The sequence below is a fragment of the Agelaius phoeniceus genome, chromosome 7, assembly GCF_051311805.1.
Source record: "Agelaius phoeniceus isolate bAgePho1 chromosome 7, bAgePho1.hap1, whole genome shotgun sequence".
NCBI lineage: Eukaryota > Metazoa > Chordata > Aves > Passeriformes > Icteridae > Agelaius > Agelaius phoeniceus.
Window position 1 is genome coordinate 41521224 of NC_135271.1, and position 14289 is coordinate 41535512.

The 14289-nt window shown below is 42.4% G+C and overlaps 1 protein-coding gene across 4 annotated transcripts in view; it reads right to left on the minus strand.

The window, feature by feature from the left end:
• ZNF148 (zinc finger protein 148) overlaps nt 1-9226 on the minus strand; it is a 42170-nt gene extending 32944 nt beyond the window's left edge. For 2 of the 4 annotated variants that reach the window (XM_077181678.1, XM_077181677.1), the window contains exons 1-2: nt 8635-9226; nt 7939-8140 (exon numbers count right to left, since the gene is read on the minus strand). The gene's annotated coding sequence lies outside the window, so the exon portion shown is untranslated. The remainder of the gene's footprint in view (nt 1-7938; nt 8141-8634) is intronic. The other 2 variants (XM_077181679.1, XM_054636501.2) reach the window with 2 other exon arrangements.
• Between the last annotated feature and the right edge of the window lie 5063 nt (nt 9227-14289).

The following is a 14289-nucleotide window of genomic DNA, read 5'->3' on the forward strand; positions in this document are numbered from 1 at the left end:
AACAGCACTACTCTGCTATAGCATCAGAACAGTATCAAGCACCTACATCAGGAATAAACAGAAGATTCAGCACATAAACTGACATGTGTTAGTATTTAAAGATTGTATGAAATCAGCCAGAGGAGGAAAGAGTAGAAACAAACTCTAAAATCATGGAAATGAGCAATCAGGTCACTTTCTCAAAACCCCTCTTGGAACACAAGCATGTTACAGCCCATGTACATTTGCCAAGACAACAAAGAAGGTTTTTTTAAGAGTATACTTGTCTCCAGTTAGGATTTTTTTTTCCACACTGTTGCAACAAATCCACCACCTCCCTACTGCTAACCGACACTTGTGGTCAGATTAAATCAACTAAGAACTATTCCTATCCCACTTACATAAAATTCCAGAATTGTAAATCAGCCTTTTTTAATTCATTTTTAATCTCAATGACCCTCACTTCAAAAGAAAAAAAAAAGGCAAATGGCAAATCAAGTATTAAATCCAGTGTGCTTCTGCAGTGTATCCTCTTCAAAAGACTATCCCCAACCTCAGCAAGAACTTCCAGGTAACTCTTTCCCTTGATACTTCAAAAATAGTATGAACAAGGAATCCCACTGACTTCTACCACATACCCCAAGGTGATTTTTCCTCATTACAGTTTTAAATTTCTCAAACAATTTTCAGGCACTTAAGCCCATTTTCAGATTGAGGCAAGCCAAAACATGAGATGTCTAGAAACAATTTTATAAGAGCAATAATAACACAAATATCCTGGCCCATTAGCTAACACTGAAAATAATCCAAAAAATAAAACACAGACTTCTCAGGATTGTCCTCTCTTAAATAAAAAGGTTGTGGAAATTGGATTCTACCTCAATGACTTTGGTGCCCTGCAGCTAATTCTCACTAATTAAAGTCCTAGAATACACTAAAACAGAAATTCAGAATGATTAAAAGATATGATATATGTTTATAACAACTCCTGTAATTACTAGGAATAAAAATCTTGAAGGTTCTTGATGCCATTAACTCACAGACCAATAATTAAGGGCTACCATTCCAAACAGGTCTGAAATTTTTGAGAACTCATAGTCAAATAACTTCATGATGAAGCCAAGTTATAGTAAAACACATTCCATATAATCCATATTACTAAGCAAGCAGGAAACCAATCTGTAAAGCTAGAAAATATTCTGACAGGATTCAGATGAACGAAAAATTCAGCATATTCTGCCTTTATGGACTGCTTTCCAGATGCTGGTTCCTCTTCCAACCAAGCTGGGAGTCTCCCGTTGATGCAGCTGCACTCACCCAAGTTCCCTCAATGTAAAGATGTGTCCCACAGGTAACAGGGCAACAATGTGTAACAGAATCCTTGAATGGTTTGGCTCGGTGGGGACCTTAAAGATCCCCCAGATCCAAACCCCCTGCCAGGGCAGGGACACCTTCCACTGAGGGCCCCATCCAGCCTGGCCTTGAATACTGACAGGGCTGGGGCATCCACAGCTTCTCTGGGCAACCTCTTCCAGTGTCTCACCACTCTCACAGTCAAAAGCTCTTCCTAACAGCTACTCTAAATCTACCCTGTTTCAGTTCATTACCCCTTGCCCTAACACTACCTGTCCAAGTACCCAAGATAGAAGCACAAGAGCCAAGACTTCTCTGCTGAACTTGTGTCCAAGCAGATGTGGGAAATTAAGAGTTGCCTAACGGTACAGCAAATTTTAGGTACATCAGATGTAACTACAACAGATTCCACTTTTTCTGCATGTGCAGCCACACCAGCATCACCAGCACAACTGCAGAAAGCCCCCTGCCTGTCCTGTGACCCACAAGGAATGTAATCCAGGGGTGACACAAAGGAACACTAGACAGTAAAATGTGAGATCACGCAAAGAATTGACGGATTAAATTTTCTGTCAGTTTGTCCTTTTACATTGCTGTTCCTTGGAAAGTGACAGTAAACTCACACTTAAAGCTGCACTACATTTGATGCAATATAGTGTATGTAACACTGATTCCTAACAGGCACCAGCTGAACATGCCTGGTTTGCATGATCTACTTTTAACTGTCAGATTCAGACAACAAGCCCACTGGTTTTGTCTACAAATTGCCACCTACTTCACATCTTCCAGCAAAATACTGTGACAACTGGATGATCATCCTCTGTGTGCTCCTCTTCTATAAACTCTATTTTAATTCCCCTCTCAGTAACTTAATTTCATCATTGGTGATCATAAAAAACCACATTCAAATACATAAAATTCTTTTCTACGAGTCATTTAAAAAGACAACTTCATCATCTCTACCAGGAAAAAACAACACTAAAGTCAAGTAGCTTTTCCTTACTTCATTATACCCCATAACAATACAAGCTTTCCTGCTCCTCAGAACACAATCACATAACTTTGAGATCTTTTTGCTGACTCAGACAAAAATTCATCACAAAATATAACTGTCAGATTCACCAGTGACAGAGGAAGCTCCTGAGAACCACAGCCTAATAAAGCTTTCCTCCTTGAAGGATGACAGCAGTCTTTCCCATATGAAAGATTCATTTTTATTTGATATTGTTAAAGCAATATTCACTCAGGGCACCTTCACACTAGACTTTATTTTCAAGAAAACCAGTTATAAGGTCAAAACAGAAGTTGAAAACCAATATTTCATGGGCATGTCTGGAAAATCTGCAAGTGATTTTGGTAAAATAATTGTATCATACGTTGGTGTCCCGAGGATTAACTACCTCCTTCTGCAGTTGATCTACAGTGGTCAATACAAAAATTTTCTTCAAAGTCAGCAATGCAAGATTACTCTAGCAAAAAGGAGTTGGTTGAGTTTACCAATCTATTGTGAAAAACTTCTTTGTTAAAAGAAACTTTACAGACACAAAAGAGAACATGTCTTAAATTTATGTATATAGTTACTGTTGCATCAAGAACTGCTCAGTGCTATAAATGACCCAACTTAAAAGCCTGGCCATTGTCATCCATCTCACATGTATTCTGTTTGATAGAGACTGACATGTAACAGAGACCTGTGTTAGAAACCACTGTGTGTATGTGGTCAAAACCAGAGGAGAATCATGCCTCAGGAGATGATAATTCCCTTCAGAGTGCTCCTACTTAAGACACTCTGAAATCATCCACTGAATCTGGAAAATCTGACTGTTATAATGCCTATAGACTAAAAAAATCATCCGTGGATCCTGTGAAATGTATTTATTTCTTGGCTTACATTCTCACTTTGCTCTCTCTTCCCTGCTTTTACAAAACTGAAGAATGTCTGCAGTGCAATTCTAAAGATCACTTGTTGAAAGCAAGCCTGGAGAGTTTTCAGTACCCACGGAAACCTGCAGAAACCCAGTGTATTTAGAAACTGCTTCCTTGCTTTGCCCCTTCCCAGTGACATCCCAGGCAATAAAACACACTGCTTATTGTTTGGCAAAATAAACTTCACTTTGTGATGAACATTTCTCATTCTCCAGGACTAGAGCTTTAGGCCAGACAGCATCATAAATACATGCTACTAGAGTCTTGCATATCTGCATGCACACACACATTTTTAGGAGCATTATCACCATTTCCTTGATTCAAATACAATCCTAACAACAGAAAAAGAAAAATCTGACAAATTTTCAGGGCAATCACACAGTAGGTAATATTCAGAGAATGAAGAAAGTTGGGTTTTCCCTTTTCTTAAATAATGCTAGTGATCATGTAACTATGACACATCTGCACAGCATCAGTATTTCTCACTTCACCTCTTGCACTGAGGTAACCTGACCTAGTCATGATGTTACTGGCATTGTAAACCTCTCTAATGAAGTCTTTTACATCCATGCTGGGGTGCATAAGTAACAAAAGTTAATAGAGACTTTATGGGAAATTATTACAAAAACATTTAAGACAGTTGTACAAGTTTTTATGAATGGGCATCTTTTACCCTTGCAGATGCAGCTGCCATTTGAAACTATTTTAGAGCAGAAGGCTCTATCAGTCACATAGCCGAGCTCACACAGATATCACAACTGCCCTACACATGAGTAATATCACATGTTATATCAAGAAACTGGTTTATGGACATTTGAGAAGCACCTTGAGTTTTGGTTTTTATGTTGGATTTTTTGGGTTTTTTCCAGTGCAAGAGATGTAGACAGTTTATATTTGATAGGCTGTTCATAAATTATAGTCTACTGCTGTTTGCAGGTTGGAACTTCTTCCCACACAGATTTCATTTTATCATCAGACTGTTTAATTCTGCGCTTATAAAAATGTCATCCTAGTCATAAGGGAAGAATTAGACAGCACTGTCTTAAGATTTTCTGCACATACCGTGACAAGATGCAGATACTGTGATACTAATATGCCAGTAGAGTGTATCAGTTCCAGGATCAGGCCAATACACATGCTGTTATTGAGCTATGGTTGCTGCTTTCAAAAGTGCAATGAAATAATAAAATAATATAACCTAGTAATACATTAACTACATTACAGTATTCACAATGCTATCCCTTTATATCATAGCCTGGAATACACTAACACACTGATAATATGTTAAGAGTACATTAAAAAATATTTTGGAGCAAAAGCAGTACCAGCTTCTATACTATCTCCCAAAATAATATTCTGAGAGTGTGAAAGAAGTTATCAGGAGATTCTAACCCTTCTGCATGTTGTGGATTGCACAGTCTTTCTAAAAGACAGTGAATTTCCCCTTGGGACACACTTAGAATCAAGTTTTGTGAGAACATATTATAGGTTTTTTCCAAGTATTTTATCGAACATGATGAATGATATACAAAAAATATCTCTACATGGAGTCAGGGAAAGATAATTTAATCACATATAATATTTGAATACTCACATATGTTATTGTATTTTAATTTGTACAATAAATTGTAAGTTAAATAGTTTAAAATTTTATCACTTGTGTAGTTTATGGAATTACTGCTGATGTATAAAACATTCTGTTCTATGTAGATTAAAAAATGTATATTTAAAATGTATATAGAGAACCAGCTAATGAGCTAAACAGATGGGGTTGTGTATTTAACTTCACTGGAAAGTACTGAAATAAAGTAACTAACAGCACTGGTGTAAATGAAAATAAATCTCATGAAAATCTGAATGGATTTTCCTTTGTTAGACAGAAATTTGTGCTTGGCATATAACTACATATTATAGCCAATGGCTGTGGTTTGCTGACACATCTTGTCAATAGCTAGGTCTCAGCTGTTAAAAAACAATAACTTTGTACATTTAACTCAATACTAGTACAAGGGTTTCTGCACAGATACCAATTAACAGAACTGAAAAAAGAAAAAAAATCATGAATCTCAGTACTTCAAGAAATATAATTTTCCCAAAAGTATTTCTTTCAAAAAAACCCTAAACAAATTAAAGTGGAACTTCATCACAGTACTGATCCTTTACATAAGCCCTGCAACCGGATAGAAGCAGACACCCATGTCTGGTTACATCCATGGAGCCTTTGTGGGATCACTTTTGTCTTTAAACACTCAGTTATGCAGATCAGACTGCAAGCTGAAGGTTTGAATCTATTTCATCAAAAATGATGCTGGTTTGAAAGGCAGCTATCATTAAACTGCCAGGCAAAGGCAGAGGAAGAACTTATTTTAAATAAAACCTATCTATTTCTCTGTTAGATCCATTTAAGAGCCTGCAAAATAAAAAATATTTCCACTGGTGCTTACTTTTCACTGCTTGTGCCATTCATTTAACATATAAGACATGTTAAGTTTGGACAAGAAAGCTGGATGCTTCATTCCATATTTAGGGCAACAGCAGTATCTTCATTTACAAAAGACATTACCCCAGTGTTACTGTTTCTTATTTAACTTCCACTATTTCACAGAGAAAAATGTATTTTCTATTAGAGCCAAAATTAAATCAAACTTAATCCCAAATTATGCTAAACAGTTAAAGGGGTTTTGATAGATTAAGGCCCACTCCATCAAGCTGCTCCCTACAGACAGGTCTCCATTTGTAAGAGCCCACACAGCAATCCTTGCTGGAGGAAGACACTACAGAGATTCCAGTCACAAAAAAATCACAAATGTCTTGCAGCAGACACAAAAAACAAACCCACCATGTTTCTCCCCAATTAGAATACAAACACTTCCTTCCCATAAGTGCATGTTTAAATGTTTAACCTAAATCCATCTACTAACAACTGATACCCTGAGCTCCACTATTTGCAAATCTATTTTACTGAATCTGTGGTGCAGAGAACATATCTAGAAGTGAGATAAACTCTTTAAGATGTACCATCACCATATTTCACTAGAGTAATATATTATTAGCACTCTGACAGTTCAACTCTATCATTACTGGTACACAGAAATTCTCAGAGGGAAGTACAAACTTCCAGCCTCAATGGTTTTACACCAACTGTCTTTAGAACATCCCCACGCTCCACAGTGCTTTAAATCCTCATACAAATAAACTTGTACACACTGAACTCAGAGGGAGAACCACCTTTTGAAAAATTACATAACAATATTCCCAAAGTATATATTCCTTCAGGTGAACAATTCAGCCTGCAACATAACTTTTCACATTCTGAATAATTCTTCTCCCTTTTTTTTTAAATCACTGTGGTTGTTCAAGTAGCTACTTACCCACTTAATAACTTGATTTCATGATGCATTATATTAGGGATTTCTCCATAAACAGAATATGTTTGCAATACAGTAGGCATGAAGCACACATAGACAAGACAGAGTAACAGAAGCATAGATTACATACACATCTGTTCTCTCAGGTCTGAGCCCGAGGAGCAAAGACAGAAGGACACATGCACACAGCAGTCTAAATGCAAGAGATCATCCTCATCTTTTTCAGCTTTCTTCATTTATATCAGCTCACTGACTGAAGTACAGGTATACTTGAGGAAGAGGGGCATGCAGACATCCAGAAAAAAATACAAAGAAAACACTTTTGGAAACTGAACACACACACACATTCAGTTGCCTATTCATGAGGAAAGGCCATGACAACAGTTTTCAGGAAACTGCAACTGAAACTGAATTTTGTTTTCCTAAATTACTGCAACAAGAGCAGGCTTTGCTGGTCTGTCCTATGAATGTGCCAGTACCAAGAGCCTGCAGATCCCACGAGATGCACAGGAAAGCAGGCCTCATATGCTCCAGAGCTTCCGGTGCAGCCAAACTCCTGCAGATGACAGCTGTCACTGGACAATGCACAAACCCAAACACTGCAAGTGAACACTGGAAAACTAACATGGCCTCAAGGTATGCAAACTTCTCACACAGCAGGAGAGATGTTAAGTCTCAATCAAACCACTGGTTTATCTGAACTGATTTTGAGAACAGGATAAGAACAGCTGCAAAAATTGATGCAGGGTGGTACTGTTTTTCTGCTTCTTCCATTCACAAGGCATATTGACCAAACTCATGGAGAATGGCTACAAAATTTATACCACTTACAATAACAAAATTGCATATGGGCACTCCAAAATGTTGAAGCATGACAGGTGGGCCCATGTGTATATTCCTAGCAAGCATGTAAAGTACTACCAACATTTGCAAATAAGTACAGAAATAAACAAAGCAACTGAGATCCTATTCAAAAGAAAAAACACAGTCCTCTGTCATTTGTCCTGTCCAGTGGCAAAGATGCTGCTCACCAGGACTAAGACATCTCTCCCATCTACAACTTCTTGGACCAGAATGTCACGTGTATGCAGACAGAGATAGGTCATGCTCCAAGCAGACTTTCAAAGCAAGACTAAAGTTGTGATCACTGGATTCCACACATCCACTTTTTTTTAAAATCATTCTGCAAAATCTCTCACAGCTGCCCTAAACAGTTTACAAAAACAAAGTGATCAGAGAGATGACTTATGTTTGCAACATAAATGTCTTCCCTTTCCATGAGCCAGCTTAATGCAGACGCTGCTGCACTCACCCCAGCTGAGGTTTGGCAGGAATCGGGGGAGGAATGATGTTGATGAGTGAAAGTGTTTGAAGCCCAACTAATTTCTCTTCAACTCCTACTGGTCCCCCCTGCTCTCCCAAGCCACTTCCAGCCTGGCACTTGTTAGCAGCTCCCGACGCTGGGGAAAAGAGGTGCCGTGCAAAAGCTTCCTCCGAGCAGCTGAGAGGAGACTCTGAGAAGGTTATGCAGAAATAAAACCAAACGAAATGACTGTTCGCAGGTCGGCACGCTTCACCTATCTTACACCGGGAACAATGGAGAGGCGGGCAGCGAGAGGATACGGCCCGGGAGGACGGGGCCGGCGGGACGCGCTGTCCGTCCGTCCGTCCGTCCGTCAGCTCTTTGTCCGTCTGTCAGGCAGCCCCGCCGGCCCCATCCCCGCCGCCCCGGCGCGGCCTGCGCGGCCCCGCGGCTCCCGGCCGGGGGAGCGGACGGAGCGGGAGCAGCGGGAGCAGCGGGCGGAGGGCGCCCGCCGCCTCTTCATCCCCCGCTCCCCGCCGGCCTCTCCGCGCCGGGGCCAAGCGCGGCCCATGCGGGACGCACCGCGCCGCGGCCCCCCCTTCCCTTCCTTCCCTCCTTCCCCTCCCTGTCCTCCTCCTCCTCCCGCCCTCCCTCCGCGCACCGAACGGCCCCGACCGGCCCCGGCTCGCTCCCGCCGGCACTTACCGGCCGCAGAGCTGCGAGGAGAAGGCGGCCGGGCCGGGCCGGGCCGGGGCGCGGCGGCGGCGGCGGCGGCTCAGAGCGGCCGTGCCGCGGCCCCGGGCATGGCGGGGGCGGCTGGGCGCGGGCAGGGGGGGCCGGCGGGGCGGCGGCGGCGGCGGGGGGAGCCCGGGGGGAGCGGCGGCGGCGGCGGCGGCGGCTCCTTCCTGCTGCTCCGCCGAGCGTCCGCGGGCGGTGACAGCGACACCCGGCCAGAGCGCCGCGCGCGCGCTGCACCACGGGAAACGCGCCCGGAGGACCGGCGGGACGGGAGGAGGAGGAGGAGGATGGCGATGACGGCGATGGGGAAGCGAGCCGGGAGACGGGAGCCGGGAGCCGCGCCGGGGCTGCGGCTGCTGCCGGGGCGGGCGGTGCCGGGTTACGCGCGGGTCAGGAGGCCGCCGCGGCCGTGGGAGCGCTGCCCGCGCCGGCCCCCGAGCGGAGGCGGGGCGGGAGAGACCCTCCGGGCATCGGCCCCGGCGGGGGGCGGCCCCCGGGCCCCTCGGTGCCGGGCCGGCGGCTTCATGCGCAGCAGGGCCGCCCGGAGCAGAGAAGGCCGGAACGGCCGCGGTCGGTGTCAGGGAGAAGGCTCAACTATCGCAGAATTGTTGTGGTGGGAAGGGACCTCTGGAGATCATCCCGTCCAACCCCCCGGCTGGACAGGGTCGGCTGGAGCAGGTGGCACAGGAACGCGTCCAGGTGGGTTTGGGATGTCTCCAGAGAGGGAGATTCCACGACCTCCCTGTTCAGGGCTCTGCCACCCTCAATGTAAAGAAGTAAAGCCTGATCTGGTTCCCCACTCGTGATGCATCTCTGGGCTCAGGCCCCACTGCAGGCTGCCAGTGCCATTACACAGGTGGTGTGCCTCGGACTCTCAGGGCCTCCAAATCCATTTGAAAGTCCCAACATGAGTTTTCTGCACTGTAATCTCCATTATCATGATGTTCACCATGATCCTGCACAATAAACCATTTGGAGAATTGCTAGAGGCCCAACCTTAAAACCCAACGCCTTCCCTGGACTGGCTCTCCACCCAAACTGGCTGCACCTCTGCAGCCTGGGCTGTGGCACGGTGTCACTTGCACCTGTCAGCTTCACCTCTTTCAGGGGTTACCAACTTTTCCACGTTTCTCTAAATAAAGTCTTTCACCCAGCAACGCGCATAAACACGTGTGTACCTCGATTGCTCTGTGTCATTTGCGTATAATTAAGCATGTGCTTAAGTGCTCTGCTGGATTGAAGCCAAGATCTGCATAAGCTCTGTTGGGTAAAATTTACCAGCTTCGCTGGGCTTAGCTCTGTGACTCATTCAATCAGCAGAAGCCCAAAGCTTTTTGCTACAAGCTTAGTTATTCCCAGGCTGTCCTACAGGATCACCCTGTCTCCGTGATGGGGCTTATGCCCTTCTCTCAGGTCCTGTTAGAAGTGAGAAGCATCTGCCTGGTGAGTCAGCTGGACACAGGGTTTCGAGTTCCTTCAGCAGGGTGCATTAATAAGGTTCTGCACCCTCATGCAGGTCAGAGGTTGTGCCATCAAGTTACAGTGCAAGAAATTTCATTAAGAAGAGAGTATTAATGACACCAGGACCCTGAAGAAGGTCTGCCCTGACTTTGTGCAATATGTACATTTCAAAATGATGGTGTCAAGTACTCAATCTCTATGAACAGAGGAAGGGGTTAATAAAATGTAGCAACATTCCATGCAGTCCTCTACAATTTTACACAAATACAAGAAGTGTCATTAACCTGCTTATTGAATAAAATGGGAAACTTTTTCATTTCCAAAACCAGAGTTTTAGAAGCTGAGAGAAGACGTACATTTATTCAGCTTTGATTTTTTTTTTCCCTTCAAAGACAGTTAACTTGGTGACTTTACTCATTTTCCCTGTCAAAAAAAATATCTTTTGAATTGCATTAAGTCTGAGTCGGAAAGCTCAGCACTAAAACCTTATTTTAAAACACACTGAGGAATTAAAGCTTTCTGCAGGGTGAGCACAAGTCTTTCTCCAAGGACACATCAATTGGAACCTGCTTTTCAAAATATCTGTTTGGCAATTAACAGTGTAATACGAAGAAGAAAGACTGCCTTGTATTTAATGCAAAATAGTAAGACTCAGCATATTTGAGTGCTGTTCATTACTCTTCATTACACTCTTATCATTCTTCTATGACCTTAATCAAGACATGTTCCAATTTTCAAATGACAGTTTGGGTTAGGGTGCAGGTTTTGTGTTGTTTTAAGAGGAATTAAGCACCTATAAATTGTCAAGTTCAGTAAGAATCTTGCAGTGCTTTGTTCACCTGGGAGTCCCCCGCACCAGGGCAGAGGTGGTGAAGGGACACATCAGCCCCTGGACCACTCCCTCACATATTTTCAAATGATGGCAGTTCCTCACCAAGTCACCCAGCTGTGGTACTGATGTTCATCTTGGTATTTGGACACATATTTAATACTCTGCTGTTTATTACTATTAGTATTTCGACATAGCAAAACAGAAAATAAATATATAAACTCAGTAGCTTGAGAAGCTTAAAGGAGCATTTGCATTTTGACCTATATTTTTTTTCCTTACACTGCTCTGTAAATAGCAGAAAAACTCTGCTTTTCCCTAGGTAAAATAATTAATAGTCTTTAATATAGTCTTTCCTCTCCCTTCTGAATTCCAAAAGTTGCCCACCCATTAGAAACCCTCTAAAAGGCAATGTGTATGCAGCATGGAGCACAGTACCTTTCAGTTTTAAGAGGGCTAAATACTGGAAAGTAGAAAGCATCTCACCCTCCTTCCTTTTATTTTTTTTTCTTCTCTTTTCTGTATAAATCTAGAAACAAAAAATTAGGAAGCACAAGTATTTTATGTATTAAAAAGTGGCTTTGGGGAGTCACTGGGCAATACATGTGTTTTAAAAGGTCTTAAGCAGGAAATAACTTCAGAAGTAACTGCACACATCAAGCAGAACCAACATATTTGAACTGCATGAAAAACTAAAGGATTTAATTCAGAAATGTATGCATCAAACCAGTAACTTCTACTGAAGTATCTGTTGACCTGGAGAGATCCAGTCTGGGAATTTGAGAGAGAAGTCCACCAGTTATGTAGGCTTTTAGGACGGCCTCATAGCCTAGCTTTCAAATTTATGCCTTTGTATTTGCATTCATCAAACCTGAGCTTCTAATTACTCATTTTAGCTATCAGGTTTAAGGACTGTGTATCAAGATTTTTAACTCTACTCTCCAGGTCTTGCTTTGTCCTTGCAACTCTTTATAATTCCCCTTCCAATTTTTCAAAAATTTATTTTTGTTTGTTTGAAAATACTGTTAAGGTAGGCCTACAGCTCACTCATTTAGACCACAGACAGGTAAAACAACAAACATCAGGAACAGCTTTTCACCCACCCACACCACCTTTTTTCTGTGCCTTTGGAGCACAGAGTCCAGTGATGTGGCCTGTCCTACTGACTCTGTCCAGGCTGAGGTTCCCTGCTGCTTCTCTGTCCTTTACTGTGTAAAACAAGGATACAGCTTGTCCATCTTCTCCCCTTCCCCCTGCAGATGTCACAGCTCACCGTTAACAGTCTCATTCCTTCCAACACGTACGGTTGGCTTCTCTCGAGCAAAAAAATAAAGATCTGTTGGACTATTTATGTCTGTTTGTGGTTACAGGATCAGGCCAAAGGAAATGTGAAAAACAATCTGCACTTCAGCAATCAGTGTTTTTACTGAGTATTTTATAATGATGCTAAGTCTTGAAAAAACAGACTGAAGATGATCAGTGAAGGGTTCATGTCAGTAGTTTACATAGAGAGAGCACTGCTTGAAAAACATTTTATGTTCTCAAAAGAAGGTTTTTGCAAACAGAAAGTTCTAATCCAAGGTAAATCCAAGAGAAAATCATGAGGTGTTAGGGTATGGACAGACACAATTCATCTTCCCAAACAATGCTAAACCCACCTTTTTGTACTTGTGGAATCATCAAACAGTTGAAGTCCACAGCTTTGGTGGGAGATGAGAGTAACTTGACTTTCAGAGATTACAGGTGTGTTCTCTGCACTCCACTCCCATTATTCTTCTTCACTTTCTCTCTTGCCCTCCTTCCTTGTCCACAAAGGTCACTGGTTGGTAGCCAGTATGTGTCAGTGATAGAATGCATGGTGCTTTAGAAATGCCTTGGTGAATGCCTGACATTTCTGCAGTGGATTCAGTTTGGGGACAGTTGCTACTGAAAGCTAGAAAATCACTTTCCATCCATTTTTTCAATTGGAGTATTTCACCAGGGCTTTAACCAGCACACATATTCAATGCAGAAATGTAATGAGTCCATTGTCTGAGCATCCACTCACATTGACTGTAAATTGCTTCTCTTCATTTCAGCATCCCAGGTGGAATTTGTGTTTTAATTATTTAATGTTTTTTATAGCAAGCTTTCAATTCATGATCCCACGTAAGCCTGACTCAATAGCCTGCCTTGCCCTATATTGCTGGCAGATCAGGAATCAATGCCACAGAGGGGCACAGTGTGCTCATCCTGATGTTACTGATGTGGTGGAAATGGATGGAAATGTGGTGGCATGCAATGGCTCAAAACACCTGGGCATCTGATGTTTGCACACAAAAATAATTATTTACAGTCAGTATTGGTTAGAGGGTGCATGCTAGTCACCAAGATCTTTTCCTTATTCCCAGAACCTTTACTGTTCCCAAAACTGTTTGCAGGAGAGGACTGTTCCTCTTCTACCTGAGCCATGAAAAGTTCACATCAGATTAGTTTCTAATGTCACCAACATGCCTGGCCTGACTCAGTCATTTATTTTGTGATAATACAGCAGCCTGAAGTGCTCTAAAACTTGAGGTCAAGACAGCACAAAAATCTCAGGGAAAAAAAAAAAAAGAAAAAAAAAGAGAAGTTTGATGAGAGACATACCTATCTGAAAAAAGAAAGATAGCAAGGCAGCATCAGTCAGAGAGGGATTGTGTAGACACGAGACATTCAGATATCTCTAATACGTCTGCCTTGGTCCCACCTGGCATTCCTGTAAATTAGCATTATAAATCTCTAGACTAAAAGAAGAGAGGATGTTTAATGTCCCATGCTGTGATGTCTAATAGACAGAAAAAGCAACAAAAATGATGATAATGCAGCACTTGCCTAACAGATGACACGAGACAGAACTTAAAGAACCCATTTCTCTGCCTTAAAACGCAAGATGTGAGTAGAGCAGAAAACCATCTACTCTTAACTTAGATTGGCAGCCTCCCTAAGACATTTAAGTTGAATTAGCTGCAGATAGGAAAGCAAGAGGGCCTTAAACCCCAGTGTGAACACTTTAGGATTAAGCTTTTCAGAAATAAATGTAAAGGAGTGAAGGATATTTTATCTGTAAAAGAGAGAACATCCACACAGGGATTTGGTGGGCTTTAACTGTTGCAATTTAATGTCACACCTTTACTTAATGAATCTTAATCTTTCCCATGTGTCTGTCCCACTGCAGCTGAGTTCTTTAATTTGAAATATTATAGTGGATCTAATTTGAAAGACAGCATTAGCTGAACCATTGGCTAAAGGCTTGTCGGGGTGGAGAGGTTACTCAGGGATGAGTAACGAGCAACTTCCTACCTACTTTGTGT